The sequence below is a fragment of the Rhea americana genome, unplaced genomic scaffold (genome assembly GCF_003343005.1).
Source record: "Rhea americana isolate MKP2758 unplaced genomic scaffold, rheAme1 scaffold_1, whole genome shotgun sequence".
Classification (NCBI taxonomy): domain Eukaryota; kingdom Metazoa; phylum Chordata; class Aves; order Rheiformes; family Rheidae; genus Rhea; species Rhea americana.
In genome coordinates, this window is record NW_028185038.1 from 12,179,425 (window position 1) to 12,207,125 (window position 27,701).

A 27,701-nucleotide genomic window follows, 5' to 3' on the forward strand; every position below is an offset into this window, starting at 1 on the left:
GTTAGCGCTCGGGGAGCGATCGGTGCACAAGCGCCGGGGAGGAGCGCGGGGCAGCCTCCGCGGGCCGCAGCGCGCTCCGCTGGCGGCGCCGCTCGGCCCCCTGGTCCCCGCCGCTCCAGGTGTCAAAGCTTCGTTTAAGGCTTCGTTTGTTCGCATCTCTAGGTCGCCTCCTAATTTAAGGCTTTGCCCCTACCCCCTCGGCCCGGAAAGGAGAGGAGAGCGTGAAAGATGCCGGGGGGCGAGAGGGAAGCCCGGTTAGGAGCGGCGGCGCCCGGCGCTGCCCGCCCGAGGAGAGCCAAAGTTGCTCGGATGRACGGGAAGCGGCTGCTCCGGGAGAGAGGGGAAGGAAGTGGATGATTAGTTGGCGACCGCGGCTTCTCCCTCCCGTTACCCCTCTCTCCTCCTCCTCCCTCCCCAGCCGTACCCCGACCGCTTAGGAGGCCTTGATGACTTTCCATCGGGATCCAGTCCAAGGCRGGGGGGGGGAGAGCGTGACTCTTCCCAGAGGAAGCAGCTCACACAAGTTTGGGGGGCAAGACTCTCCAGTGGATGCTTAACAAGCCCATCGGGTGGCCCGCAATGCCCAGGAGCAGCCGGAGAGGCTCGTCGGGACTTATCTTCGCTGCACGGTAAGGAGCTGAGCACCAGCACCCYGCACCCTCCTCTCTGCATCCCACATCCTGAGTCCCTGCAGCATGAGCTCCTGCATTGTGAGCCTCTGCATCCCAGTCCCCGCATCCCARGTCTCTGCATCCCACACCCATATCTCAGTCCCTGCATCTTAATCCCTGCATCTCACTCTCCACCTCCCGGTCCCTGCATCCCACATCCTGTCGGATGAGAGGCTGCCGCTGCCCAAGGGGCTGCAGGCTGTGTAGCCGGGGAAAAAGTTTAGGGAGGCGGTTTGCAAAGAGGSAAGCTGGTGGGAGACACAATTGCTCAGCCAGGAGCGAAGGGAAGGTGAYGGAGGTTGGCAAGGGCACTCACCCCTGCAGAGGGCAGGAAGGGTGCAGGGGGACCCCGCTGCTCTGCCACTGGAGAGGGGGAGGTGGCACAAGGGACTGGCTTGCTGAGGTCAAAGCAGCTGCATCCAGGTGTTGCCCAGAGGTTCCAGCTCCCACAGAGGCAGACTCTGGGGGCAAGAGGAGGATAWGTGCAGCATGCTGTCCTCTACCCTTCCTTAAGCCAGGGTGCAAAGCGCCAAGGGAGCAGCTGGGAGACGAGTGCTGGGTACCCAGCTCCTTTCTCTGGATCTGCTGCTGGGAGAGAGAGGGGAAAGGGAGAAAACCTTAGAAACCCTTTAAGGGCTTTGCTCCTTCTGAGGAATCTCCTCCACAGGGACCCGGCTGATCACAGGGTGCTAAGATCGGAAAGCTTCAAAAGGAAAGGAGAAATGAGCAGGGATGACAGAGTCAGTATAAACTCTCCCTCACATATGCCTGTGTATCTGTTTATCCATGTGAGTATGCATCCAGATACGGGAGAGTGCTTCTAGAGATGCATGTGCATGTGTCCGCCACACATTCCTAGGCTGCTCTGTGTGTGYGCGTGTGTGTGTATACCTATGCCCTGTGTACTTGGGTGCACATAGCTGTGTATACGTGTAGGTTTGCAGGAGTGAGCGTTTATTCCTAGGCAGTGTTTATCTAACTCTATGTGTAGACCTAAAAGGGTGTGGGGGTACATATCTTTAATCTCTGTATATGTCAGGCACATATATCTGCTGAGAAACACATGTGGGTGTGAGAAAGTGCATCTTTATTCATGTGTGTAGATAGTGTTTAGGGGGGATTTGGGGGACCTTTTCCCCTAAGTTATCATGGTGCTTCAGTACATCATTTTGCACATACATCCACCCCTACAGTTCAGCAATCTTGTTGAAAAACAAGAAATTCTTGAAAATTTGGCATCTCATTGACACTGCATTGAACTGAGCAAAGGATTTGCTGCTAGTTTCTAAGTTCTTTGGCTTTTTCTCAGTTTGTGCCACCTGCTGAAGATGATTTTAGAGCATTTTTTAAATAATTAATTCAAGTTTTAAAAAATCTCCATCAGACGACTGTGAAACAGAACAGCTTGGGACCTATTTCAGCTTGCATAAGTATATGTCTCAGRTTGATTGAGTATGCATGAAAACACACTGAAAAGCACATAGCCCACCTGATTAAATGCATATTTTAGGAAAATGATTATACTTTGTTTAGCATTTTCTTCAAACACACTTAAATTGTAATGGCTTATTCTGTTGTTGTTTATGTTGGTGAATGCAATTGTTGCAAGAAAATGTTATTTCCCTGGCTACATTTGGAAAAATTACACATTAAGGCATTTTATTCACATTCAGGGTAACAGAAAAAYTGTTCTCTTGTAATGTTTCTACTCATCCTTTAGAATAATACATGTAAAACCTTCTTTACAAACTGATTACTGTGAAAGATAATGGACACTAATTCATCCTCTGCTAAAAAAAAAACATTTTAATTTTTGTGGATATTTTGTTTGTTGATTTTAAAAAGAATGCACTTCTCTCAGTATTTTCAGAGTCCTGCTGTGTATGGGAGAATTTAAAAAGCTAAAAAGCTTTGTAATAGAAAATACACCATTGCTCTACTGCTCTATAACTTAAAAATAAGCAAATTACTATTAGCATGAAGTATATTATACCAAGAATTTTGTCCCAGAGCTGAGATTTTTTTTAATTGCTGTTGTTCTTTGTCTGGGTGACTTGTGCTGATGACCTACTTATTAGCTTCTGCAAGTAAAGTTTTTAAGGCAAATGTTAACACCTTGTCTAGGAGTAAAATTCTAATCTTCTCATTAAAAGAGTGAATCCAAAGCAAGAGACRGGGTAAAGTATCTTTCTGGACCCACTTAGATTTTTATACTTAATTATAAGTCAGATGAAGCACATTAGTAAATCAGACTGGAAAGCCAAATGAAAAAAAAAATATGCGAGGAAAAAGTGGTATCATTCAGTTCAGTGGTCTGCATTGCATAAATGGAGCTTAATTTAGAAACAAAGAAGGTTTAAGGAAACATGCTGGCATTTAAAGAAAGAGCTATACAGATGTTTTGTGCAAATACAATGCTCCCCTGGAAGTGTCCTGTGGAGTGTAAATTATTGTGAAACTCACGGAATCCCATATAGAATACTGTAAGAACTAAGGACCTTGTTCTAATGTCACCTATACCAGGGTCAGTTTGCAATTTTTCCTTTAAACCCACTAGACTAGTTTTTTTATCAATCTAAGTGAACCCAGTAGGGCCACACAGCATGCTACAGGGCACAAGGACCTGCCTATGAGTCTCCACTTTCTATTCAGTTTTTTTTAAGCTGTTTCCCAAGCCCTATAAAATGTATTTATCAGGAYTTTTGCACCTTGTCTTTTCAAATCTGTCATATAACAGTTATTGATCAGTTAGTATGAATTGTTCTGGTTAACAAAACGGTAGGCCTGCTATCGCTGTCAGGATGCTGCTCAACAACACAGTGACGTTTGACACACTCCAAGATTGGACAGTATGACTGCTTGTGTGAGAAAACATATAAGTATGGTAAGCCACATAAACTCTGTTGAAGAAGATTATATAACATTGACCAGCTTTTCTTTCAACTCATTGATATAAAATTAACTGCTGGTTTCAACACGATATTTTTTCCTAAGCAGTCCAAACTTAGTCTGGGTAAGAGAGTTAAAGACAAAATTGTCTTCTTACTCAGCACCCTAGCACTGCTAAATACAGAGAGTTTATGGTTTAACCCCTGTGTGGCTTGCATTTGCAATGGAGGGGCATCCACAGAAGGCTTGTCGTCCAGCCTGCCCCTGCACATAGCACTGGATGGTCAAAAGCACAGCGACGTGGGAAGGATGCCCAGCATCTTTTGTGGTAAGGAAGGATTGCAGCCTTCGGCTAGTACAGTCTTGTTAAATCTCTGCACCTGTTCCTGGCCRTGAGCTTAGTAAGGACAACGTTCACTGTGATAGTCTATCCCAAAACTGGTGGAAAAATCTGGGACACATTTCACCTTATGGAAATTTAGATTGGCTTGAAAATCATGAGTTTGTTTTAATAGCAGATGTAAAATGTCAARGAAATAGGAATTTCTCATGGGCACAATGATGTCTGGGAACAGCATCAGTGCAATTGTCGGACTTATTTCCAGAGGGACCGAAAAACTGCTTGTTGTTAGAAGTGTTTTAACTGTTTCAGAAAAATACTATTGGTGCCTGTGCAGGTAAGCCTAGAATCCAGTGGGTAACTGAAAGAATTTGTTGTCTTAACTATTGCTCTACAAGRTTTTCCAGCATTTTATGCCAGGGATGTTCAGTATTTCAAAAATACTGCAAAGAAAATGCTATCACATTTCTAGATGTCCTTCTAAAACAATGCAGCAAATTTTTATCTGAAGTAGATCATTATGAACCTATTAAAGTCAAAGAGAAGAGAATTTACTAGTGCTATACTGAATTACACCAAAAGAGGCTGTAAAATTTTATTGCTTTTATTTCCATATTGGTCCTATCAAATACTAAATTATGTAGTTGGAACTATTCCTATGCTATTGTTCGCAGCTATGCTGAGACTATAAGAGCATTTCTGTAGTTCGCAACTGTACTACTTATACAGAAACTTATGGGCTCCTGGTGTAAATCAATAGATTGTATCAAAAACCTATGTAGCAGTGTAGCAGCTTTTCCAAGACTGCTAAGAGCCAATTTATTCACATGCAAAGGCACGGTCTTAATCTCAACTAGCAAGGCAGACTTCCTTCAGAGTGCCTTAAAGCCTAGCATTTGGCTTGACCTTGACAGCATCGATGACCTTGACTGTGAAAGWCACTTTCCCAGTATGTCCAAAGCACTATATATACTACATAAACTATATGGAATATGCATCAAGCAAGGTGTTTGAAGAGGGAAAGAGTTATGGACATTTCATGAATGAAATGGCAACCCAGGTAGACTTTTGACAGATGCTGTGAGACCCTGAAATGCTCCATAGAAAGGGGAATAGGGAAAAAAAATAAACTCATGAAGACAACAAAGGGTTTGAGGAAAATAGAAAGARCTGCAGGAGACAAACTGGGGAAAGTAAAAAGAAGAARAAACAGCTTTATACAAAAGGAGTGTAAAAGCAATAATGAGATTCAGATGAGCATTAAAGCTGGGAGAAAAGTAAATAGGCTGRTAAGTCAGTTATGGGTGGAAGAGACTGGAAAACAGATACGGATGATGGAGAAGAAACTCAAATCAATGAAATTAGAAATTACCAGGTGGTCTTACTAGCAGGGCAATAGTATTGCACGTTACAGAAGTGGTAACTGCAAAATTTAGCAAGGCAGAGGATTGCTTTCAAGCATATTGACCAAGGGAGGAAACAAGATCAGAGATGGAAGTGAGGGCAAACTAGCAGACAAAATGTCATAAGTCTGATTTTTCCAGAGTAATTTGAAGTGTTAAGAGAGAAGATGAAGAAGCTAGGTGGAGAGGAGGAAGGTAAGAGAATTTGATAATCTATGCTGCAAAGAAATCTTATAAGATACCAGGACACAGTGACCACAGGTGACCACACATTAACAAAATGACATATCCATGGTGGAAGGAGAGAAAATTCATGGTTATGCATAGGTTCTGGGCAGAATYCAAAGCTATTGCAGTAGAGAGAGGCAAATACAGTTTGATGGAGTCTCCTAGGAAGTTAAAGGAGGAATAGTCTGGGTCCAGAGGAGAACCAAGAAAGCACAGACTTGGAGGAGGAAATCAAAAGAACAATGGGCAACCACAAAGTCAATAGGTATCTGGATCAGAACTGTATTAGGAGAATTACTGTGTTAAAACAAAAATGTTCAAGGGAAGAATGATGAAAATGTTAGAGTACCTCCTTAAGAAATGACCAGATTTGAGGGATGCTGAGAAAGGCAAGCAGAGTTTGAGGCTGAGAAGAAACAGGACTTCTCTCWAGAAAATGAGAGGTGCTTGAGGAGAGGACAAAAGGAAGAATGAAATAGGCAACTTGRAAAATATGAAAAACCTTTGCCCTGGAAGTGACATTGCTGATGGAAAGCGGAGCAAACAGAAATATAGTAAGATTCATACATTAGCTCCCGTTCCTGTGGAAAGCTCCATGAATGGGTCCACACTCAAACCAGGGACGATTTTTATGTTGTGTTGCCCATAGTGCCACGTTTGGGCAGGTTAGTATCCCAACAGCTGATCCATAAACAGTCTAATCCAGGGCTCTGCAAAGCCRCGGCCTCTCTGTGTTTGTGGTGGCTGGTGCCCATAAGCACACATTGTTAGGCTGGCGGAGACATTATTTTGCAGTTTGTAAAGGAGAATCCTGCAGGCAATTTACTGARTCTGAGATCTGGCAATACTAGGACTCTTCCCTAGAATTAGCCCTGCAGAGAGGCTGGCTGAGATATGTGGCTGTCGAGGGGCTGCCTGRCTGCATGGTGTGGCTCTTTAAACCTCTTCCAGCTAAACCAAAGGCAGATGCCAAATCGAGCATCCAGGAACATCCTTGGTCTGTAATGATCATTGAATTCTGTGTGGTCAAACCAATGGCTATTACACTGGTCTATGAAGCACAGAATGGGACATCATTTCAAAAGGACTTGAAAAATCTTACAATTCCCATTTTAACATCTAAATAAATTGCTTAATTTGTAAATGGAATGGATTGCTAGAGACTTTCTTGCAATAGGCAGGTATTCACTCTATGGACACTAAAATCTTTTCAAGTCTGCCCCTAAATGCTTTTTCATCAGTGACAAGTGAAATGATACAATATTCTGTTTGTTTACTTGTTTGTTTGTTTGTTTTTCCCTCCAACTGTGGGTTTTKGGGGGACCGTGAGCAATTCAAGTATAACTCCTTGCTACATCACCATGCAATTGACAGCAGGACAGTGATGGTGCAGGAGCTGTCAGGCAACTCAAGCCCTTTGTTGTGGAAAGAAATATTGTCAGAAAAGATATTGCATGCTAGATACCCTCCTCCTCTCTAGTGAGAAAAGGAGCCTATAGAAAGCTGCATGTGCCGTAGAGGCTCCTAGACTTTCCCGGACCTTGTTGATGTTGATTTTCTTGTGTAGGGTATGTACTGCAGTTCTTGATCACTTGAAGGTCTGAATATATAGTTTACACTGTCTGAATACTTGACATCTCTATTATCTAGTGCAGCTGTGGTTAGGACTCCTTATAATCCCATGCTGGCTCCAGCTTGTATGAGAAACATCTTCCTGATGGAAGTCTTGTAGCTGTGCTTTTGTGACTATTTCTACATGTATACATTCACRGGAAGACTTCGGCTGAACTGTCCTCGGTCTAGTGCTTTCTGTCAGGCAATTTCTATGTTATTTTATAATTATTATGTTTTTATTGCTATTTTGTGATACATTCAAAAAGATTGTATCATCCAGTGAAGAAATTCTTAGGAAAGCATGAGAAGATATTGCTGTTACAATGTTATGTATCCATAGGTGTGAGATAAATACATAGTGATGCTTAGCTGAAAGTGGCTATTCTACTGTAAGAATCTCATAGACAGAGAGAGAGAGATCTGTTAAAAATCATGATGCAAACTTTTGGAACATTTCCAGAACTCGCATCAGCCTGAGAGATGAAATGATTTTTTTTCCTCTCACTGTTCCTATGTATTTTAATGAGAACAAAGATAACAAATAGATAAAAGTATGGAGGCAGAGAGAAAGAAAAAGATATTGTGTAATAAACTATATATGGTTCAGTTCTGGAATGCTTCCTCTTCCTCTTCACTCTTACTAATCCAAATTCATTATTTGGATCAGCTTACATGGCTAACGAAGGTCAAAAAAATGACCTTAATATACACAGATGTTTAAAACTTGATATGCTATCTTATAATATAATTGGCTTTGCCAAGAGGTGGCAGTTTGCAAAAAGCCTCAAAGTTTTTATTGAGATTATGTATTTATTTGAGTGTTGAGTTTCATAAACTGAGAATATAATCATAGACTTTCTGACTTTTTGTCATTGATTTTGAATGGCATATTCACATTAGTTCATTCAATCAAAAGGAAATCTCTTCTGTCAGCCAACACCAGATTTGGTTCCATTTTAAAACATTCCAATTTTTTCAGTATACAAAAGATGAAAGGTCTTRATTTTATCTATTATCAGAAATATATTATCAGTATTTTATATCTTTCTTTTGTAAAAAAAAAGGAGAAATCATGGCATCAGTGGTAATATTAAATTAAAATTCAGAAAAATGGTGTGAAAAGATATCTTACACTGCTAGTCTGTACAGCACATTATTTGTATTGTAATTAATACGGACCTGCTTTTTCTCCTTTTGATATATTTGTCCACAAAACACTACCAGAGAGTGACATTTTAGTAGAATATTTAGAAAGCTTATAGGAATCTTCTTAGTACTTTTTTTTCCAAATACTATTAAAATACGCTAAAACACTCTTGTCAAATYTAGCCTTAAACTGTTTTTGATGTAATCCCTTGGGTTCTCATAACTGTGTTTGTTCAYGGTCTTCCTTGCAACCATCAGAGCCTTTGAAGAGCTTTGACAATAGCAGACAATGAGATCAACAGACAATGTGTTTTCTTACAGAGATGTACACCCATCCTACACAGGACTGATGGCCTAGATTGAGTTATCAGGTTACTCTCTTTGCTCTCAAAAGTTGAGAAAAGGGTAGTAAACATTTATGTAGGAGTGGTACATCAGCAGTGAAGTCTATTTCAGCCAAATCCTCCAAACCAGCCATCACACATTTATTCATTCTACARTTATTACAGGATACATTTACCTTGCAGAAGAATGTTTTCTTCAGAACCAACAAATAAGCTGTCTGTCTCAGGGTCTTCACAGCACAACAAAAGCARTTACTGTTCTAGCAAAGGCAATGTGCAATCCATGTCCTTTTTGATCCACTTCCTTGTCAATGCTGCTGTCGATAAGACTGTATTTACATATGGCTAATCCTACAGTCAATTCATTAAGATGATTTTAAGTGGAAAGGGAAGATGATCTAATAGGATAGTTCCAAGAATACAAATAAAGGGAAATAACTTTCAGAGAATAATAATTTTGCTTTCTGAAGCAGACTTTAAATCTCCAAAAAGAGAATAGCCCTGCTTAAAACAACCTTTTCTTCTTCATTCAGAAGTGATCTCAAATTAATTGTGCAGTTTAGCTGAACTTTGTTTTTCTTGGTATCCTAGGAGAAAAGCTCTGATAGACTGGGAATTTTAACTTGTTTATAATGTAAACTCAGTATACTGGTGGTGCTTTTAACACTCCAGAAGCTGGTTAGGAGAAAAAGAAATAAAAAGCTTTGATCCTCTAAGCAAATAAAAACAGGAAAAGAAGGTCAAGAGAACCACCATTTGTGAAAGACAGAGAAGCAAAATGTAGCAAAAAGTATTTTATTTTAACAATTTCAGGCACTATGTGAAAGACTGAAATATGAGCATTTCAACAGTATTAGGAACCTTTGACAAACAGAAAAAGATTGATTTCCTTTTTTATTGTTTTATTGTCATTTTCAAGATTTCTACAGACTACAAATTTCTCATTAACACTAGTCAATTTGGTCAAGATTTCTCCCAGAAGCAAATATCCAGGACAAAGCTTAAAGGTGAAGGTTAACATTAATGCCTTCAGGATCAAGTTCAGATGAACACTTTCCCAGTTGCATTATTCAAGATGAAGAGAAGCAGGATCTAGTCTGGGAGTAACTCCAGGTCGTTAGATGTATAAGGTGACTTGACACATAGGTGTCTTGAGCAAAGGATGAAATATAAATTGTACCATCCAGATGTAACAGCAGGAAGTGGTGTGACCCAGCAATGCTTTGTTTCCTACCTATCCATTAGAGATATTGCTACACCCTAAAATTTCACTGACCCTTGTTCTTTGGTCAGCAGGCAAGAAGGTGGAGCCAAGACTCCACTTATTACTTTAACCTGCTTGTCTAGTGCACACTCACCAGTCTTAAAGAATAAAGCAGGCAAATAGCTTTGTTTAGACTTAGATGCTTTAAATCTGTGTCCAGGGAGCAGTTTCAGAGAATAATAGAGTTTCTTAGTCCCCACGATTTCCTGACAAGGACACAAGGTCTCAATTAGAATCTACTCTGAAAGGGTGTAGTATCCATTAGGAAAGAAATGGATGGAAAGAGGTCTTCTTGATGCAAGTTTTTTATTTTCAAAGACTGTACACAATGTTCCATTTTCCTGAACACAGCTTTCATAGTTCCATAGATAATTACATTAGTAAGGACCACATCTAACCCATCTCCCCATCCAAAGATAATACAAACTATCTTTAAGCCTTTCCTATAATTTGTTGATCCTTTCCCTTAAAATCTCTGACAATAGAGATTTCACAGCCTCCTAAAACAGCATGTGTCTCTGCTTCACTGTTCTTACAGGTAGCAGATCTCCTAAAATCTAACTAAATCCCATTCTTTACAATCAAGATTATTATTCTTGTCATCTCTGCCATAGAAATTAGGAGCAGTTTARCACTTTCCTTTTCACTCCAGCCTTTTACTTAGCAAAGTTGTTGGGCTTTTTAACATTCATTTATGTAATGTCCCCCTCAGTCTTATCTTCTATCGACTCAATAAAAGAACTATTTTTCTTTTAGCTGTGCACTTTTTTTAGAATCTTGTTATTCTTGCTGTTTTCCTTTGGACCTTWTCCAGTTGCCCATTTGAACATGTACTTGATAGATGAGTATATCTGATGAATGACTTCACTTATCATAAATACAACATTCTTCAAATAAATCCTTTGTCTTATTTCTCTGTTATATGCCTCAAGCTTCACTCCAGTCTGCATTTTGCCTAAAGAGCTTTCTAAGCACCATACTAACGTGCTTGTCCTATCACCTTCCAGCTTGCTACTTTTTTTTCTTGACTGCTGTTGGTCATTCATTTTCRGTTCACATTTACATATGGCTTTAACCAAACAATAGCTAGTCCTCGTATCCACAGTCACATTTCAGAAGAAAATTCTTCAGATGTTTCAAACCAACTTTTGCATTATCTTTGCCACAGAGATCTATTAGGGTTTCTTTCATTCAGTCATTGCTAAAAAAAATAAAAATAAAAAAATAAGGGGGAGGGGAATGCTTAACCGCTGCATTGTTTAACATGAATTGGAAGTGACTATCATCATCACTAACTTCAGCCGCAACTAACTTCAGCAACTGTCCATAAATCAAAGACAAGCTCCCTGGAGGCCTGSAACCTCTGGTCTTCCAGAGTCTCTGCACTGTAGAAAACAAGCAGAAGTTCAGTGATCATGGAGGGATGCCTTTGCAGTYCTTTGTACAGGGAAGCCTTTACCAACCGTAAAATATACCAGGGAAGGCTATAGAGATTAGCGATGGACAGAGTTATGGGATCATTTAAATATTTCAGCTATGGGCCTGTGAAAAGGCGGAAGCTACTCAAGCTTTCGGTATCATAACTATGGAGCAATGCATCAGGAAGTCTCGGATGAGAAGTTTGACTTTGCTCCTGGCAAACTCGCACAGAGTTCATCTACATTAAGCCTGATGAGCATGGCATTAGGCAAGAATCCACAACCTCATTCCCCTAGGCACACTTTCTGCCTCTCTTGTTTAATTTGTCTTCTGTTATTAAGAAAATCTTTTCCCTGGCCAGTCTAGGACATATCCCAAGCTGTCTAGGACACAAATAATTTTACAGGGGTCCTAATGGAGTAGCCACAGGTACTTGCCCCAAAGGCTCCTCGGAGAACACTTTGCAGCTGGTAGGCTCGTGCATATAAGATCAGCAATTAACACACAAAAAAAGAATTAAAAATAAAAAGCATTCACTCAACTCTCTGCAGCATTTCATGGAGCACCTTAACATTGCAACTAAAAAGGCCCCTCTAGCCTTCAAACTAATCAACATGATGTTTTAATATATCTCAGTAAATTAAAATACATTGGGTCCATCTCATTAGTTCCTGACTATTAACTTCCAAGCCTTAAATTCTCATTGAGCAAGTAAGCAGCTGTTTTGAAGGTTTAACTGGACTGACTCTATACTACAGCACAAACTTCCATTTTGGATGAGAGTAGCCCCCTTCCTCCACCCTGTAGCTAACCTGCTCACATTGGGGCTGCTAAATAAGCATTACTTAGATGAGCTGGGGGAAAAAGAAGATTGGTTTTCATGTAAGAGAGGACTTTTTACAGTCTGAGATACAAGGACACAGAGGAACACACTTTGCCTTCAGAGTTTAGCAGTTCTGAATACTTGCCTGGATTGTTGAGGTGTCTCTTAAAATTAGATCACGCTAATTAAATTAGGCAACTAAAATGCTGATCACAGTCAGCAGAGCCTATCCCTGTAATGCCATTGACTGGATGGTGAACAGTTTGTTCTCAAAGCCTTAAAAAACATCTTCCACGCAAAAAGACATCTCTATTTAATCAGTAGTAGTAACTTCAGTCTTATTTTAGAGAGCTGCAATGTTTTGCAATTCCTTTTTTTTAAAAAGCACCAGGTAATACATGCTCTAAGGTTTCCAATTTTTGTCCATTCCCATTTATAGAACAATTTTTGTGCCAATTGTTACAATGTAATATGAGTGGTTTCAAAAACAAAAGCATGTTTGGAATCATCCGTGTTTATCTTTAGAGAATAAGAACCACAGAAACAAAAGGATTGAAGGGGATTAAATATTAGGCTAATTGTTCATTGGGCAATCTAAGACTGATTACATGCATTAATCCATTTAATTTTTCTTCTGTTTGTTTCCATTAATACCTCTGCCAAATTTATTTTGCATGTGTTAATTCACCTATGTTTATGTATTAATAAATTCACTTTAAATGCAAGTCTTGAATCCTATAGTCCTTTCTCAAACAAAACTCTCATGACATCATTAGTAGAAGGACTTCAAGACGTTACTGCAATTCTTTACACTACTCTTTTCCTAAAACCAAACTTAAACACACAAGTCTTCTTCAATAAGATTAATGTAAATACATTCTCCATCTTTATTGATTCCAGATACTCTCCGTATTTAATGAAGATAGGTTCTTCTGCAGAATTATGCACAATTCCATGTATCGTTCTATGAAAGTGCTGTTGATTGTACCTGACCTAAAGGAATTGTTCTAAAATTGATTGATGATCGCTATGCAATACTTTACTTTACTTCGATATGTGATTGGCTATCTATTTGCCAGCTAAGTAGTGAACAGAGAGTTATTGATACCGATCATGATTATCATGTCTTCCAGCATCAGGAAAATAATGGTTATTCAGATCAGGTACACTCTGGGATTACCAAATTCTGGTTCCCAAAATAATCTGTGGAGAAAAGTAAGTTCCTTAATAAATTATTAACATAGTTAATGTCACAAATAAGTGAAGATGAGCAATAGACCAGGTAGCAGATCTGCAGAAAAGGATCGCAGGTGACAGAAGCAGAGCATGACTCAACAGCACGGTATCACATTGCTGTGAAAAAGCTAAATTTCATATTGGGAAGAATAAACATGAATATTTCCTGCAAGATAAGATTCGTAAACATCACCATTTACTCAGCATTAGTAGGGCCATACTTGGAGTATGGTGTTCAGTTCTGAGCATTGCATTTCAAGAAGAAAATATAAAACACTGAGACTGAGTCCAGAGAATAGAAACAAGATAAAATAGAGGTGGGGCAAAATGGACTTAAATTTTGTCATAGAGAGGTAATAGGCTTCAGTTGTCATACAGAAGGCTAGAATATGGGGGGGGGGGGGAAATGTAATGATAAGGAAATTAATAGCTGCGAAGTCTGGGAAGTTTTCATCACCAAAGGTGTTTAAAAGTAAGCAAGACAACACATCAGTCAGATAAGACATACCCAAAGTTGATCATGCTCTGGATAACAGCAAAGACCAGGAAGATCGTTTAGGACATCTTCCAGCTCTCGTTTTTCCTAGAGCAAAGGAAAGCATCTGAGCAAAGTCCAGGATTCCTGCCCCAGGGATCCTACAATATAACTCTCTGTATTGCCTGGGAGACAGCCAGGCATCTACTAGCAAAGTAGAGCTTCCACTRCCCACTTTGGGTGGCAGAACAGAGTGCCATGCTCCTCTTAGGGGAGCAGGAAAAAGATGGACGAGGACATATTTCAGGAGCAAATAAGGTTGTCCTGTGAGCAAGGGAGAAGTAAGCTCTGCCATGTGAAGGCAGAGCATGAACAGAGGAAAAAAAGCATGATAAATCTCTGCCTAATTCACGCAGACTCATTAAGCACGCCTCTTCAGCTCCTGTTCTAGTCTAGCGGCAGCCACACGCTACACTGTCTTCAGTATACACCCCAGCCTAGCCTGTCATGTTAAAACCATTAACAGTCCCCCCCTTTTTACTGCAAGAGCTTTGCAGAAGTACAAGTGCCTACAGAATCCGATGTTAAACAAGCCCTGATATTACGACAATGGAGGAAGGAACAAYAAGACTTACACTGTTAACTTAACTCTACCTTGCATTTTCATATGCTTTGGCATCCTTTTGTGTAGGCAATACACTATATAAGATTCTAAAGTAATGCATGTTTTTGGAATATTTGCATAAGGAAATGAATGCAGTAAATCTTTTGATGTCGTCAATGCAGAACTACTATAAGTCTAATGCTTTCTGCACTGCAGTGATGATTATGAAACTAGTATGTATTTTATATTATTAACTCAAGGTGTCATTCGTAATAAATACTCATAAAATACATTGGCAAAAGTGGAAACTACAGAAACATAAGTAAGGAATTTGTGATGTTTTCTATCATGGACAAAATGTTCATGCTGTTACCCAGTAATTATTTAATTAAAAGTATACTTAAACAAAATCTGAAACTACTGAGAGATTTTAGTGTTTAGAAATGAGGGCCTTATCTTCATGTTAATTACTGAAGCAGAGTTAAAGTATATTTTAATAAAAGTATGAGACAGTATTGAAATTCAAATAACTCCTTGGAGTTTTTATGGCTCATACAAATTGCAAAGAAATTCAGAAAGAGATTTTTCAAAATTAATAACTCTTTCTTAAAGAGAGATAAAGAATTATATGTCGTCTTCTAAAAGGACATTATGTTTTGACATTAATTTGTGAAAATATATTATTGATGTGAAAGATAGAAAAGACGTTTGGGTAAATTACATTCTTTCTTTCTTATCCTGGAATTTTTCTTCCATTCACAGACTTTCATTATTTCATTATGTATCTTTCATTACTTAAAGCCTCTACATATCGACCCTGGAAAATACTGAAATATTCCTTTTATCCATCCCAAATCTGGTGAACAATAAAAAAGTATTGATTTGTTATGCAGCATAAATAGTTCACAAATATATAAAAAATTAATTCAGGATTCAGTGGGGCAAATTCTAGATGATTATAAATTAACAACAAAGTCAGTATAGCTCCTCCACATTACACCAGCTGGCAACACACTTCAATTTGTTGGATGTACTGCCTGTTCAATCATTTAATAGTTTCAAGAGATCAATAAGAGTTGCAGTTTCAGGTTTTCAAATATTAGTCTACTTGCTTTCCAAACACTTACTCAAGTAGTAAAGAGGATGTTGCAGCAAAATCCTTGCATTGCAATAAGTTATTTCCATCAGGGTATGTTCAGGTGCCTGTTTAACTGAGGCTGCGTACTGTTCCCTGACTACTTGGTCCTCACCACTGAGAAACTGATGAGGAGCTGATGATACGTGGACATGAGTCACATACATGTTATCCCAGTCCTTCATTGATGCAAATCCGTGTAGCTGCACTGAGGTCCAAAGACAGATACAGCTTGCAAATATGGGCTATTTGGAGTTTGTGCAACATAAATAGGTCTAGAAGAAAGAAGAGGTCATCCAGTCTGTCTCCTGCCCCAAGACAGAGTCATCATTATCCTGTTATTTCTGATAAAAGTTTGATTAATCTTTTCTTGAAGGTGGAGACTCYATACCTTTCCTGGAGAGCACGTCGCAAACCTACCTTATAGTTCAAAAGTTTTCCCTGTTATCTAGCTTAAATGTTTCTTTCTGCAATTCATCGCTTCTTTAGCTAAAGACTATAGCAGAAGATCTCCTTACTTCTCAAGTAATTTCTCACCTTCTGAATTTGATTGAGCTTTGTTCACAATATGGCCTGGCTACAGCTGTCATGGGCTTGAGATTGCTGATGTGATCTAGAAAACCTCAAGTCTCAGACCAGTCTGGCTGTTATTTCCCTAGTTTTCTGAAACTGGCCTACATCTCAGTCTGATAAACTGCTCATCAAGCCATGAAACATTTCTTGCCRCTCTGGATACTGGAAAGACTCAAAGAAACATTCGTGGAACAACAAAGGTCCTTAAATTGTGTTGGCATTTGGCGGGGAGGGGGGAAGGTTGCTTGGTTGTTTTTTTCCTGGTACATCTATAATTTTTTTTAGTATAAGAACTAGAAATTGAGAATAAGATATATTTTAGACAGCTTGTGCAATTACAGTTGTGTRTTACCAGGAATAAAAGTACTCCAAAGGAAAGTACTGCTTTCTGTTCTTTGGTTCTCATCACCAGGATAGTCCTTCCTTTCTGTATCGTAGCACCAGAGAACCTTATGCTTCTTGGTCTGATGAGAAATGTCAGCCCATGCATCAGGGTTCTTTTTTTTAGATGGTACTAGGATCTTATGGCTGAGGCATGATAGTTCCAGCTAGTTATTACCGTGGTTATTGGCATTTCTCATGTCCATTAAAGAAAATATTTATATTCTATTAAAAGACTCAGTGTTTGGTAAAAGAAATAATATTGATTTGAAAAGAAAACAGAATGGAAGTAAAACAAAAGGATCCTGCTGTGAGGAAGAATTGATGAAAAAAGTCTCAAGGATAAAAGAAATGTCTATTTTTTTTTTTCTGATAATCTTTTCTCTCTGGATGGAATATTCCACTATGAGCAATAGCTGAAAAAAAAAAAAAAAAAAAAAAAAAAAAAAAAAAAAAAAAAAAAAAAAAGACGAAAAGCCAGACTGGGTCAGATGGTTTAATATTCGCTGTGTTTCCTGTATTGATTGATGAACAGAAAATAATCGATCTCAAGATCTTTCCTGAGCACACAGTTACCAGTGACACTTCATTCTCCTTAATACWGTTCTTTACTAGAGTTTGGCTTTCTCCAGCAGAGCTATATGGAGACAACTGACCTGTCTAAACCTCAGGTTGGTGGCCATTTTCCTGGCTTATGCTCAGCCTCCCCTTGGTGACTAGGCACTTTGCTTCCCCTCTGCTGAAAATTCACTGACAAGACCTTTGCACTGTTTGGTGGCCAGAGACATGTGCAGACTTCTCTGTGGACCTTACTCCTGGCTGTCTGCCATGCTCYAGGGCCTGAAGCTCTTGCTCTGTTCAGCTAATCCTCTTATTTCACTGCAGAATGCAGGCAAACAGCTTAACRAAATCCTTTGGATGCTTCCAAGCTACTTTCCTCCCTGAAATTTTCTAGTAGCCTCCAGACTATACACAGATCGACTGTCAAGTTGCTTTCAGCTTCCTACTTCTTCAGGAGATGAAGGTTCTTTCTAGTTCCTAGCACTCACGCTGATTTTTTCAGTGATAGCAAAGAAAAATACCCGAAATTACCAAAAAAAAAAAAAAAAAAAAAAAAAAAAGGCTTATTTTCTCATCTCAGATATATTCCTTTGGAACAAAATCACCCTGCACTGGGGGACAGTTAGCCTGTAGAAAGTACAATATGACCTGGATCTGTGCCTGGCATGTAAGCAGTTCTCCTTCGCTTTTGCCCGCAAAATTTCCATTGTGTGTAGCGCTGGGAACCTTGTGCCCTGAGCACTCTTGAGGTCGTGCGTAACTCCAGCCCGAGCAAATGTGTGGAGCTGCCTCTCTTTGGAGAGCAACTATGAAGACTCAGCTGATTGCATAACTACGCTAATTATTTTGCCCCTAGGTCTGAACTTCATATCGTTTAGATTCTCTATGAACTCCTTTCTGTTAACTAAATAGCTACATTTCATCTTAGACACCTCAGACCTATTTCACATAAAAAGGATTTCTAAGAAGGCAAGTTCTCCTTTCCGCTTCAAATCAAATTTTGTATTTACATTGAATCCTTTTACTTGTAGTTAATAACGAGACTAATGATTGATTTGCTTCATATCCCTTAAAAAGACAGAAGTGCTCCGAGTTCCTCTGCAAACTCTGGAAGAAAAAGTGATCACTATTCACTGCCTCCTCTGCAATAAAATCTTCCCTTCACCTGGTCAGAATATGCTTTTGGACTTTGTGAACAAAGCAAGGGTGTATTTGTAGCAATCTATTGCATTTGTTCTTCACCACTTCTGTAAATACCCAGCAATCACAACTTCTTTTGGTTTCTTCACTCCACAACTTCATTCTTTGTTCAAATCAAGAAAGAACAGCATCTGAGAGCAGGATTTACTCATCAGACATAGCATGAAAACAGTAGACAACTGTAATGTGGAGGTCTACATTTTTGGAAAATCATCTTTTGTGGTCGGGAGAAAATCAGTATTTCTAAGGAGTGACTCAACTAACCTATTTTAGTTACCCACTACAGGAAGAGAGAATCACATCCGAATTTTCTTTTTCTCTTCRCTGGCTATAAAGGGGCTTTTGAATAAAGAGATCAGATGTAGGAACATGCAATGTGGCCTTAATTTAAAGTAATCTCACAGTAATGTCTAGGATAGGACTCCTGAAGGCCTGGCTCAGCTTTGGTCATGCTCCTTGCTTAATTAAAATTTAGATTTTCCATCCTCTGGAACTTTTAAATAGAGATTAATGTTTTTCATAAAAATGACTTTTAAAGGAAGTTGTCAAAAGGATCACACCACATACATCTTGTTATACATATGTTTCCCTGGGTGTACTCTAGTGATCTGTGTCAGAGATTAACTTCCAACAGACATGGGCTAGAGAGACCTTTGTTCTAACCCAGTCCAAAGGTTCTTAAATTCTTAATACTAGGATATTAGACTTGAAGCAGGAATCAATTCAAGGAAGTCTTTTTTACTTTCTTTATACAAAAGATCAGGCTAAAAGGTCATTATGGTCCCTATGCCCTTAAAATCTATAGATCTGTGAATTAGCTACTCATAATCTTCAAGGGTGCCAAATTAAAACTGTGTTAAAGTGAGGTAAAAACTATTATTAGAAAACCTGACAAGCACTCAGGCCTAGGCACACTGTTCATCTTGATCTTGTTTATTTGAAAGATTTGTGTTTCAGACTTTTATGAAAATATTAAGTTATTCTTCCAATAAACCTGTAATGTCAACAGTCTGGCCCAATATTAAATTATGCAAATAGGCAAACCTTTCTCATTTTACATATCATCCATATGAGATGACACTCATTTTAGTTATGATAAGGACCCAACCCAAGATTTATTAAGCCAAAACATTACCATTCTTAAACAGAAAAACTGCTCCCTGTTCATAAAGCTGAATCAGGCTCATAGCCTCTGTGGTTTGAATGTAGAGGAGGTTCGAAGCATAAAGTAAAGTAAACACCTTTTCTTTTAATCAATTATGTCGAATTTAGAATCCAGGTTATCACACAGAGATGTTTACAATGTTGTAAACACCTACTCTTCCTCCTTGAGTCAGGACTTCCTAAGACCTCAGGTCTCCTGATTTCCTTTTTGAACACAAATTCTTTGATTAGATTCACTTGAGTTTAGTTTAATCTAAATTTAGTGACTGGTGAGTGGGTTGAGTTTTTTCTTTTCTTTCTTTAGTCTTTACTGTATTTGCTGTTAAAGGCTACCATGCATTTGAAACTCTCTGAAAAAAAGACTAGACTTTGCCCCTTCCACAGAAGACAGCCTGAATCAAGATCTTAAAGTCCCCAGCAGTGGGTTCTTATGATTTCCTTTTGGTACTCCTTTCTCCTTCTCAACGCTACCTCTCTTCCCCTGCTGTACTTTGCAGTGTCTCTCATCCTGAGACTCTCTCACCCAGAGCTAATAGAAGTGTTTCCTGAGACTGTCAAAGCCGCATGGAGATCCCTTACTCCTCAGTCCTGCAAGGATTTCCTCGTCTACTTGATTTTCTCCTCTTTGATTGAAAAAGCTGACTTTAAGCCTGCAAAGACACAGCTATTAACCGGACCAGGACTGAGGCATTGTAACATCAGTCGTTAGATAGGCTTTCACTGTTTTATAGTCAGAAATAGAAGCTATCCCTGGTACAATTTGAGTTAATATGGCGCATTCCTTTATGTATTCAAATTGTACCACTTATTGATTCAATGTGGTCCTTCTGACTTTGAGTGGCATAACTGGGTATCAGTAACAACTGCAAACATACTGCCTTGCTGAACCTCAAGAGGATGTGCAAGCTACGTTATTAAATCCTGAGTTATTTCTAAGTTTTGGGGGTTAGTTTTAGGGGAATTTTTTCCCCTTTTCACTGGTTTGATCTATGTACTGCGTTTGTACTAAGTGTATCAAAGGGCTATAATCCTCTCAATATCTGTTAACATGGCACAGGAGTAATTACAATAGTGGCAGCCACTGGATCCATACTAGGAGTTGTACTGGGACTACAACTAGATCTGCTCTGCTGGTATTAATCCCAGCACTGATCTTCCGGAATGATACCAATGCTTTTGGTGATGTGCTTTTCCTGCTCTAGGACTTCATTACTAAAACTGGAATTTGGTATTAGCAAATTCTTTGTGTGTTCAAAAATGCCCATTTTCACTAATGTCTTTACAGTTCAAAATCTCTTTCCAGTGCAAAATTGAAGGACCTACACTGATTTTCACTGAGTAACTCAAGACTTACAGCACCATAAAGAGCAAGGCAGCAGCCTAAGTCATTCTTCTGCAACGTTTGAACCCCCAGATATACCAATGCTAAATTCCTCATGGTCATAGATGAAACTAAACAGACCAAAGGGATTGTTTCCATAGATAAACTTTTAATGTCTCATCAGGCTGCATATTAACTGCTTAAATCAGTCAAAATACTCACAGAACAAGGAAATAACTTCCCTCATGACTCATGCATTACTAGATCCAAACTGTTCCTAAACTGCTCCAGTCCAAAATTAACATATTTTAAAATAAATCCCAACTGCCAATGAATGACTAGATATACAGAATTTGTGTCTGAAAATTATACAATTCCTAATGTCATGTTGTGTTAAATAAAAACAAAAGTGTGAATATTAGGCTAGATATTTAATAAAACAGGACATCTGTCTTTTTGACTAATAAATGTTATCTTTAAGCAAATCAGCACAGGGAAAATATTAAGGATGTTACTGATCTTTTTAAAAAGGGAAGAGCAGGATGAATTGAAAGAGTTAACGTCATGTCATCCACAAATACGGATGAACAAGCAATGGAACATTATTAAGATGACATCAAAGACTTGAATTTCATAGAGTTTTATCCTTGTCTTGTATCATATATCTGAGCCGTGCGGTGTCAGTGACCTCCTCCCCCTATTATTTAGTTGAAATGTGAGTTTCCCCTAATTGTTCCTGCAGATCAGAGATTTTGTCTGGTTAATTAACATTCTTTTCCCTGGATGATATTCCTTTTTTTATTATTTCGTTTGGTTTGGTTTGGTTCTGAGAGTTGAGAAATGCCACAGACATTAAGCAGAAGAGGAAACCTTTGATCTCCAGTATACCTGCTAATTCTATATGGGATAGCCAACATAAATTCCTTGCACAGACCTGCCACAGAAATGAACAGCAGTTCAACATGCAGAGAGCAAGTGAAGAATACAGACAATGCCGAAGAGAAAGCTCGCTGTCGTTTGCCATTGACAGGCTATTTTTAGCTCACAGACTGTTATTCCACTGAGTAAACTCAAGTCAGGTAAAAGAAAATGCACTTTGCAAGCTCATCTGCATAGAGCACTGGATCAATCAGAATCCTCAATACCTTTAATGCTCTTGTATTTTTAATACTTGGCTGGGTACCTTGTACCTGGCAGATTGCTGTGGCAAGTCCAACAGAACTACTTGTACAGGCAAGCGACGTGCTGTATAATAAAATACCCCCAAAATTCCCATTGTGCTAAAATAGGTGTTGTGGTAATCTAAAAATAGCCAGCTAGCAGCTTGCAGAGGCACATGTTGGTTTGGTGTGTGTGTGTGTAATAAAAAAAGGATGAACAACACTGTCCATTCCTAACTGCACCTCACTGCCTCCCTAGCTTCTTTCCTCTGCCACCAAGGGAGATGATAAGATTTCAGGTCTCCAGTTTCTCAGGGCAAGGGACCATGAGTCACACATACCAGCTTAGAGATTTAGGCCACAGTCTGATTCTCCAATTCCCAGTGATCAMTTTAGCAAATCTGACTTCAGTTCAGCACTTTCCGTGCCACTTTCTTTGGGGAATGACAGTGTCAGCTTCTGGTCATCTAGCTCCTTTGCTTTTCGGTATTTCCTGATACAAGAGTTAGTGGTCTTCTACCAACCTTTCTTCAGGGTGTTTCCATTAAAAAAAGAAAAGAAAAAAGAAAAGAAAATTTAATCTTGAATCTTTCTCYCTTGCTTTGAGTTCAGAAAATCCTTTATTCCAGTAGTTGTACTCTTTTTTTTGCTTTGCTGAACTCTTACTATTTCACATTGTGCATGCAGATTCTACTATTCTGATTTGAGTCTATTGGTATTAGGCTTGCTTGCTTTTCTCAGCAGAGCAGAAAAGTATGGATGTCACGAAATTAGTCCTTAGACCCAAGTGGATTCACAGACCACAAGTTGAAAATCAGAGTTTTAATGTTATTGGGAATTAACATTTTTAAAAAAACGAAATCATTGCCTTAAAAGCAGCCTCTGCACCGTGAGGTTCCACATTGAAAAACAATGTTTCAGACAGATTGCTGGTTAAGGATTTGGAAGGGCAAGCAATGTTAGAGATTAASAGTTTTCCTTCATCTAAATGCTGCTGATCCACAGTACCTTCTTCTACATTATTCAGTGCAAGCCAAACTATACCTCTGCCTTGCCTATATCCTGACATAAAGGATACGGTGTTTCCTGACTGCTTGATGGGACCTCCCCATAGGTTTGCCTGGTTTGTGCTCCAAAGGTAGTGTGTGGCTATCGTTCTGTTAACTAGTTATTGGACAAATCAAAGCAGATCTTCCTTTTTATAACTGTGTGAGCAGTTTTCCTGTTCACTTTTTGTCAGCTGTTTTCAGCCAGTCAAGGCAGAATGAGAAACTGGCCAGGAGAGGGCAAGGCTTCTCCGGTTTCTCTGCTTAAATATTTGCCTCAGCTATCCTCAGACACCTGTTTAACATTAGCTTATACAGAAATCCAAAATAACTTCCCTTTAGTCTCATGCAGGTATACCAAATGTTTGCAAAGATAACACATAGTTTTGGAGTGTCCTGAGTATTTGGCACAACGGTGTCACCTTGCATCCAACACCTCAGATCTGTCAGAGACATTCCATTACATCCAGCCACATCCATGAACTGCATCTGTGTTGCTATAAAARGAGAAATGGTCTCATCTCCATTTCCTGATATCAGAAACCAAACAACACTGCCATAATCCTAGTCCTGCGATGCTGACCTTCGGACATTTTTATTATAATCTTTTGTAGAAGAAAGCTCCTAAATGTAGCTATTGGAAAGGTGAAGCAATTTATGYACACCATACTAGATTTACTCACCTTCTCCTGTTAAGGGAAGGTTAGGGTCTTCATTTCATCTATTTTAAGCATTTTTCCTGGGAGGGGAGGATTTTCTTTCCTTTGAAGTGCCTTTCTCACTCCAGTGATGACAGGGAGCCTGGCTGACATACATGACTAGGATCCAGTTCTTTGGATGGTTAAAATTCAATAGAATGAAGTTCACCCATTTTGCTTAATTTTCCACTTATAGTAAGAACTGAGAATAATTTTCCTTAATCTTCTTTCTTTCAGTAGTATTTTGCAAGCATTATTTTGTTAGCACTTTTAAGTTTCAGATTTTTTTTACATTAACTGCAGCATATATTTCCAGTAGAAATATTATTATATAGAAGAGCTTCCCCACATGCTTCAGCTGTTTTTATACCCGTTATTGCTCTGCCATCTTAACACAATTTTCCACAGACTCACATGTTATTAACCTGCATTCATCATTTATATTCCTCTCTCGAGACTTTTTGTAAGATGCTCTGGAAGAAGGTAAACAAATTGCAGATACAGGAATTAATTGTAGCCTCACTGAAGCACCCTAACCAAGGGATTTTAGGAACTTCGGTTGTAGTGAAGCAGTCCACAGGACCTGGGCYGGGTGGGAACTGGAGGAAGAAGGATTGAAGGAAACTGCGGAAAACCTACACATTAGCATTGATGTGAAAAAGCGAGCTAGGGAAAAGTGACACAATGACTAAAGACCTCCAAGGAATGAGGATTTGCAAGCCATATGTTAGACGCTCGTTGCAGCAAGGTTTGTTCCCTGTTGATCATATCACCTTTTCTGTGAGCCGTGTCACGTTCTGAGCTCATTAGACAGCTCTTCTTTATTTTCTTGCCCCCTCAGGGTCAGGCATAGAAATCCTGGCTCCTTTGGAARGAAAGGGGGTCAAAGTGGCCCAATTCTTCCTGGTAAACCCTTGTTGGCCCTTGTCCCCAGTTCTGTATCAGCCCTAGGATTAGCTGCTGGGACTTGGCAGCACAGCCCTGGAGGAGGGCAAACAGGGTATGGGGAAAAGGAGGAAGGGTCACAGCATTTAAAGGAAGACTACTAAAAGAAGAACAGAGAAAGAAGGAAGAGGGACAGAAGGCTGCATGGGTGAAGTGGTTTCAGGGCACATCTAGGGCACACTATAACGACTGCATATGTTAAAGAAGCATATGGTGCTTTGAATCACAGGGGACCTGTGTTGTGCACTGGGTAATAACATAGAGTAGCAGACTGTGCCTTTCCCTGAAAATTTTGTGACTGAAGTAGATAAAACATGTCAGAGGGAAGAGGAGCAAYTGGCACAGCGGCCAGCAGGAGCTCTGTATCAAAGACACAAAGTAGCATCCAAGCTTGTACTACTCAAATGTGCTAGTCACTAGGTAATGCTGCCCACCAGCAGCACTGGAAGACAGCTGAAAGTGAGGGGGAAACATAGGAAGTAGGAGACAGAAAACTGCGAGGAGGCAGAGGGTTTAAAAAGGGTGAGAGAAGGAAGCAAAGTACAAAGTTTGGCTCTGGAGACAACCAGAATCACTAGCCTGACCTCAAGTGCACACAGAGCCGGTGAGAGGGTGAGAGCCGGGGCAAGTTCTTTGCTCGGAGCGAAAATAACGACTGTGAAAGCAATAGCAAAAAGGCAGGCAGGCTCAAAAGAGAAGAGAATTGGTGAAGAAAGGAAAAGAACATGAAAACACTATCCTTAAAACCAAGGCAGACATGCCAGCCATATTAATTTACAGTGCAAATGCCCTGCCTCCAATGCAGCTCAAGGGGGAAGCTGACTGCAGTTAAGTTTAGAGCGTTTTCTTTAATAATAATAATAATAACGGAAAAGCTGATGCCAAGATATAAAATCAAAAGCTTATCTAAACTCTGAAGGAAGAACATAAGGAGAAACTTTGCATGGAGATGAATGTACTCTTCTCTAAGAGATTTGTGGGTTTTTTCATGCCGTTTCAGTGGTATAGCTGATAATCCTTAAAAATAATCCCTTATGCTATGTTCTCTGGTTATTTTTTAGCCAGCGCTATCAATCAGAAYGCTTTTCCAGAAAAGCAGGTGTCGCTATATCTGTGCTGTAGATGTAGAACTGAAGAACAGAAAGGGGAAATGACTTGCTGTAGGCAGCCAGTATCAGCTAGGACCCGAGTCGGGAGGACCCTACCTTGGCAACATGCAGCTTTGCATCCCCTCCACAAGAGTATGCGCAGCCTGGGGATTTCAGTGTCAATCAGGTGTGAGTGTTAGGAAAAGGCCAGGGCTTCACTGGCCAGCATAAAACAATTCTCCATTTGGCTTGACTGCTGCAATGGTCAGAAGAAACCAGTCATTTTTATTCCAGTGAACTAAAACAGAATATAGGAATCTGCGTCAGACATAGGCATGGGAATAGCTAACTGCATCCATGGAATTCATTTTTTTGGTTTGATTATAGTCTTTCAGTGAATGATTAGGACAAAGTGTTTTATTWTGGGGCTTAGGTTTAGCTCAGTTGGTTGGAGCATGGTGCTAATAATGCCAAGGTCATGGGTTCGATCTCTGTATGGGCCACTCGCTTGAGGGTTGGACTAGATGATCTCCAGAGGTCCCTGCCAACTTTACCAACTCTATGATTTCTAATAACTCAAGTACGCTTTGGACAAAGATATCTACACTCTGTAATAGGAACTTCTTTAATTTTTGTCCTATAGAAATTAGACCTCTACATAACAGCAACAACAATAACAACAGCAGGTTAGGAAGCCATTTCTGCTACTGGTAAAATATAACYAGCCCCAAAAATTCTCTCATACCCTGCAGCATCTGATGCTGACCACTTTCTGAGATATGACGCTGTACTAGATTGGACTTGGGTGTAGTCCAGCCTCAAAATGTCTATGTGCCTAAATGAGTCGTGAAGTATGCTTACATTCTGCTTCTGAGTCTATACAGAGAAGTGCACAYAAAATATAATCTCCTTCAATAAATTTTTGTATTGTAAACTTTCTTACAGACTGAAGCTGAATTCTTTTCAATATTCTCTTCAAAGCACTTGTACACTCAACAATGACTTKTAATGTGCTTATCAGGGTCTCGCTTTTCCAGTTGAGACAGCACATTAATTGCTACAGTCACAGAGTATTTGCACTGGTGACTCTTAAACACCTTGCTATCTTCAAAGGGGTTCAGTTTTTTCAGTCTTGGAAGGACCAACYAAAATGATGGAGTCAGTAGAGATGCTCCAATTGCTTTGCTTATTTTAGTATGGGATTATTTATCACCTTTCCTACTTCAAATTGCAGTTTGTTAAACAAGAGACACAAAAGTAAACAATGAAAACACAGCTTTCAAACATGAACTCCCTGTTCCCATGGGAATTTTTTTTTTTTTTTTTTTTTTTTTTTTTTTTGTGCTATAAATGGAGGATAGATGAAGGAAAGGTATTGTTTAGCAACCAGAGGGATCAGATTAGTGCACAGATAAAATTGCTCATTTTCATTATCTTTTTCAATTCAGACCAATGTTCTTTTAATATACTTTTTGTATTTACAAGAGAGATTATCTCTTTTATTAGATCCATATAGCATGCTTAGCAGAAGGGAAATCTGTGTCCTGACTCTAACTGTTTCAATCAAGCTACTTAATGAATAATCAGCACATGCACTTCATCGTGGAACAATGCATTGTCCCAAAGCTCCAGCAGACTGAATCCGGGATCTTAACCAAAGCATCTCAAGAGCTAGTGGGAACAAATGTGGCTGGTTGTCTTTTGAGGGCCAGTCTCAGAGCTGTTTCCCTGAATAAGAAACTGGTAGATAATGGATCCAACCTTGCAAAGAGTGTTGAGCAGCTAAAACTTTCCACTACCTCTGTGGGAATAATCAAGTCCAAATTCCAACAATCTGAAGCAGAAGTAACCCTAGGGAATCTGAAGCTGTGGATTTCCAGCAGCTGGGAGCTTTATCACAAAAAGAATCACTAAACATTTCCCTTTTCTTATATTCTGCCTCTATGCCTTTGGTTCTAACAATCGTCACACAG

The 27,701-nt window shown here is 39.5% G+C and overlaps 1 protein-coding gene across 1 annotated transcript in view; it reads left to right on the top strand.

The window, feature by feature from the left end:
* Window positions 1–548: 548 nt before the first annotated feature.
* The window catches only part of GRM3 (glutamate metabotropic receptor 3), a 108,844-nt gene continuing 81,691 nt past the window's right edge, over window positions 549–27,701 (top strand). Inside the window, exon 1 of the mRNA XM_085326005.1 lies at window positions 549–629. The gene's annotated coding sequence lies outside the window, so the exon portion shown is untranslated. The remainder of the gene's footprint in view (window positions 630–27,701) is intronic.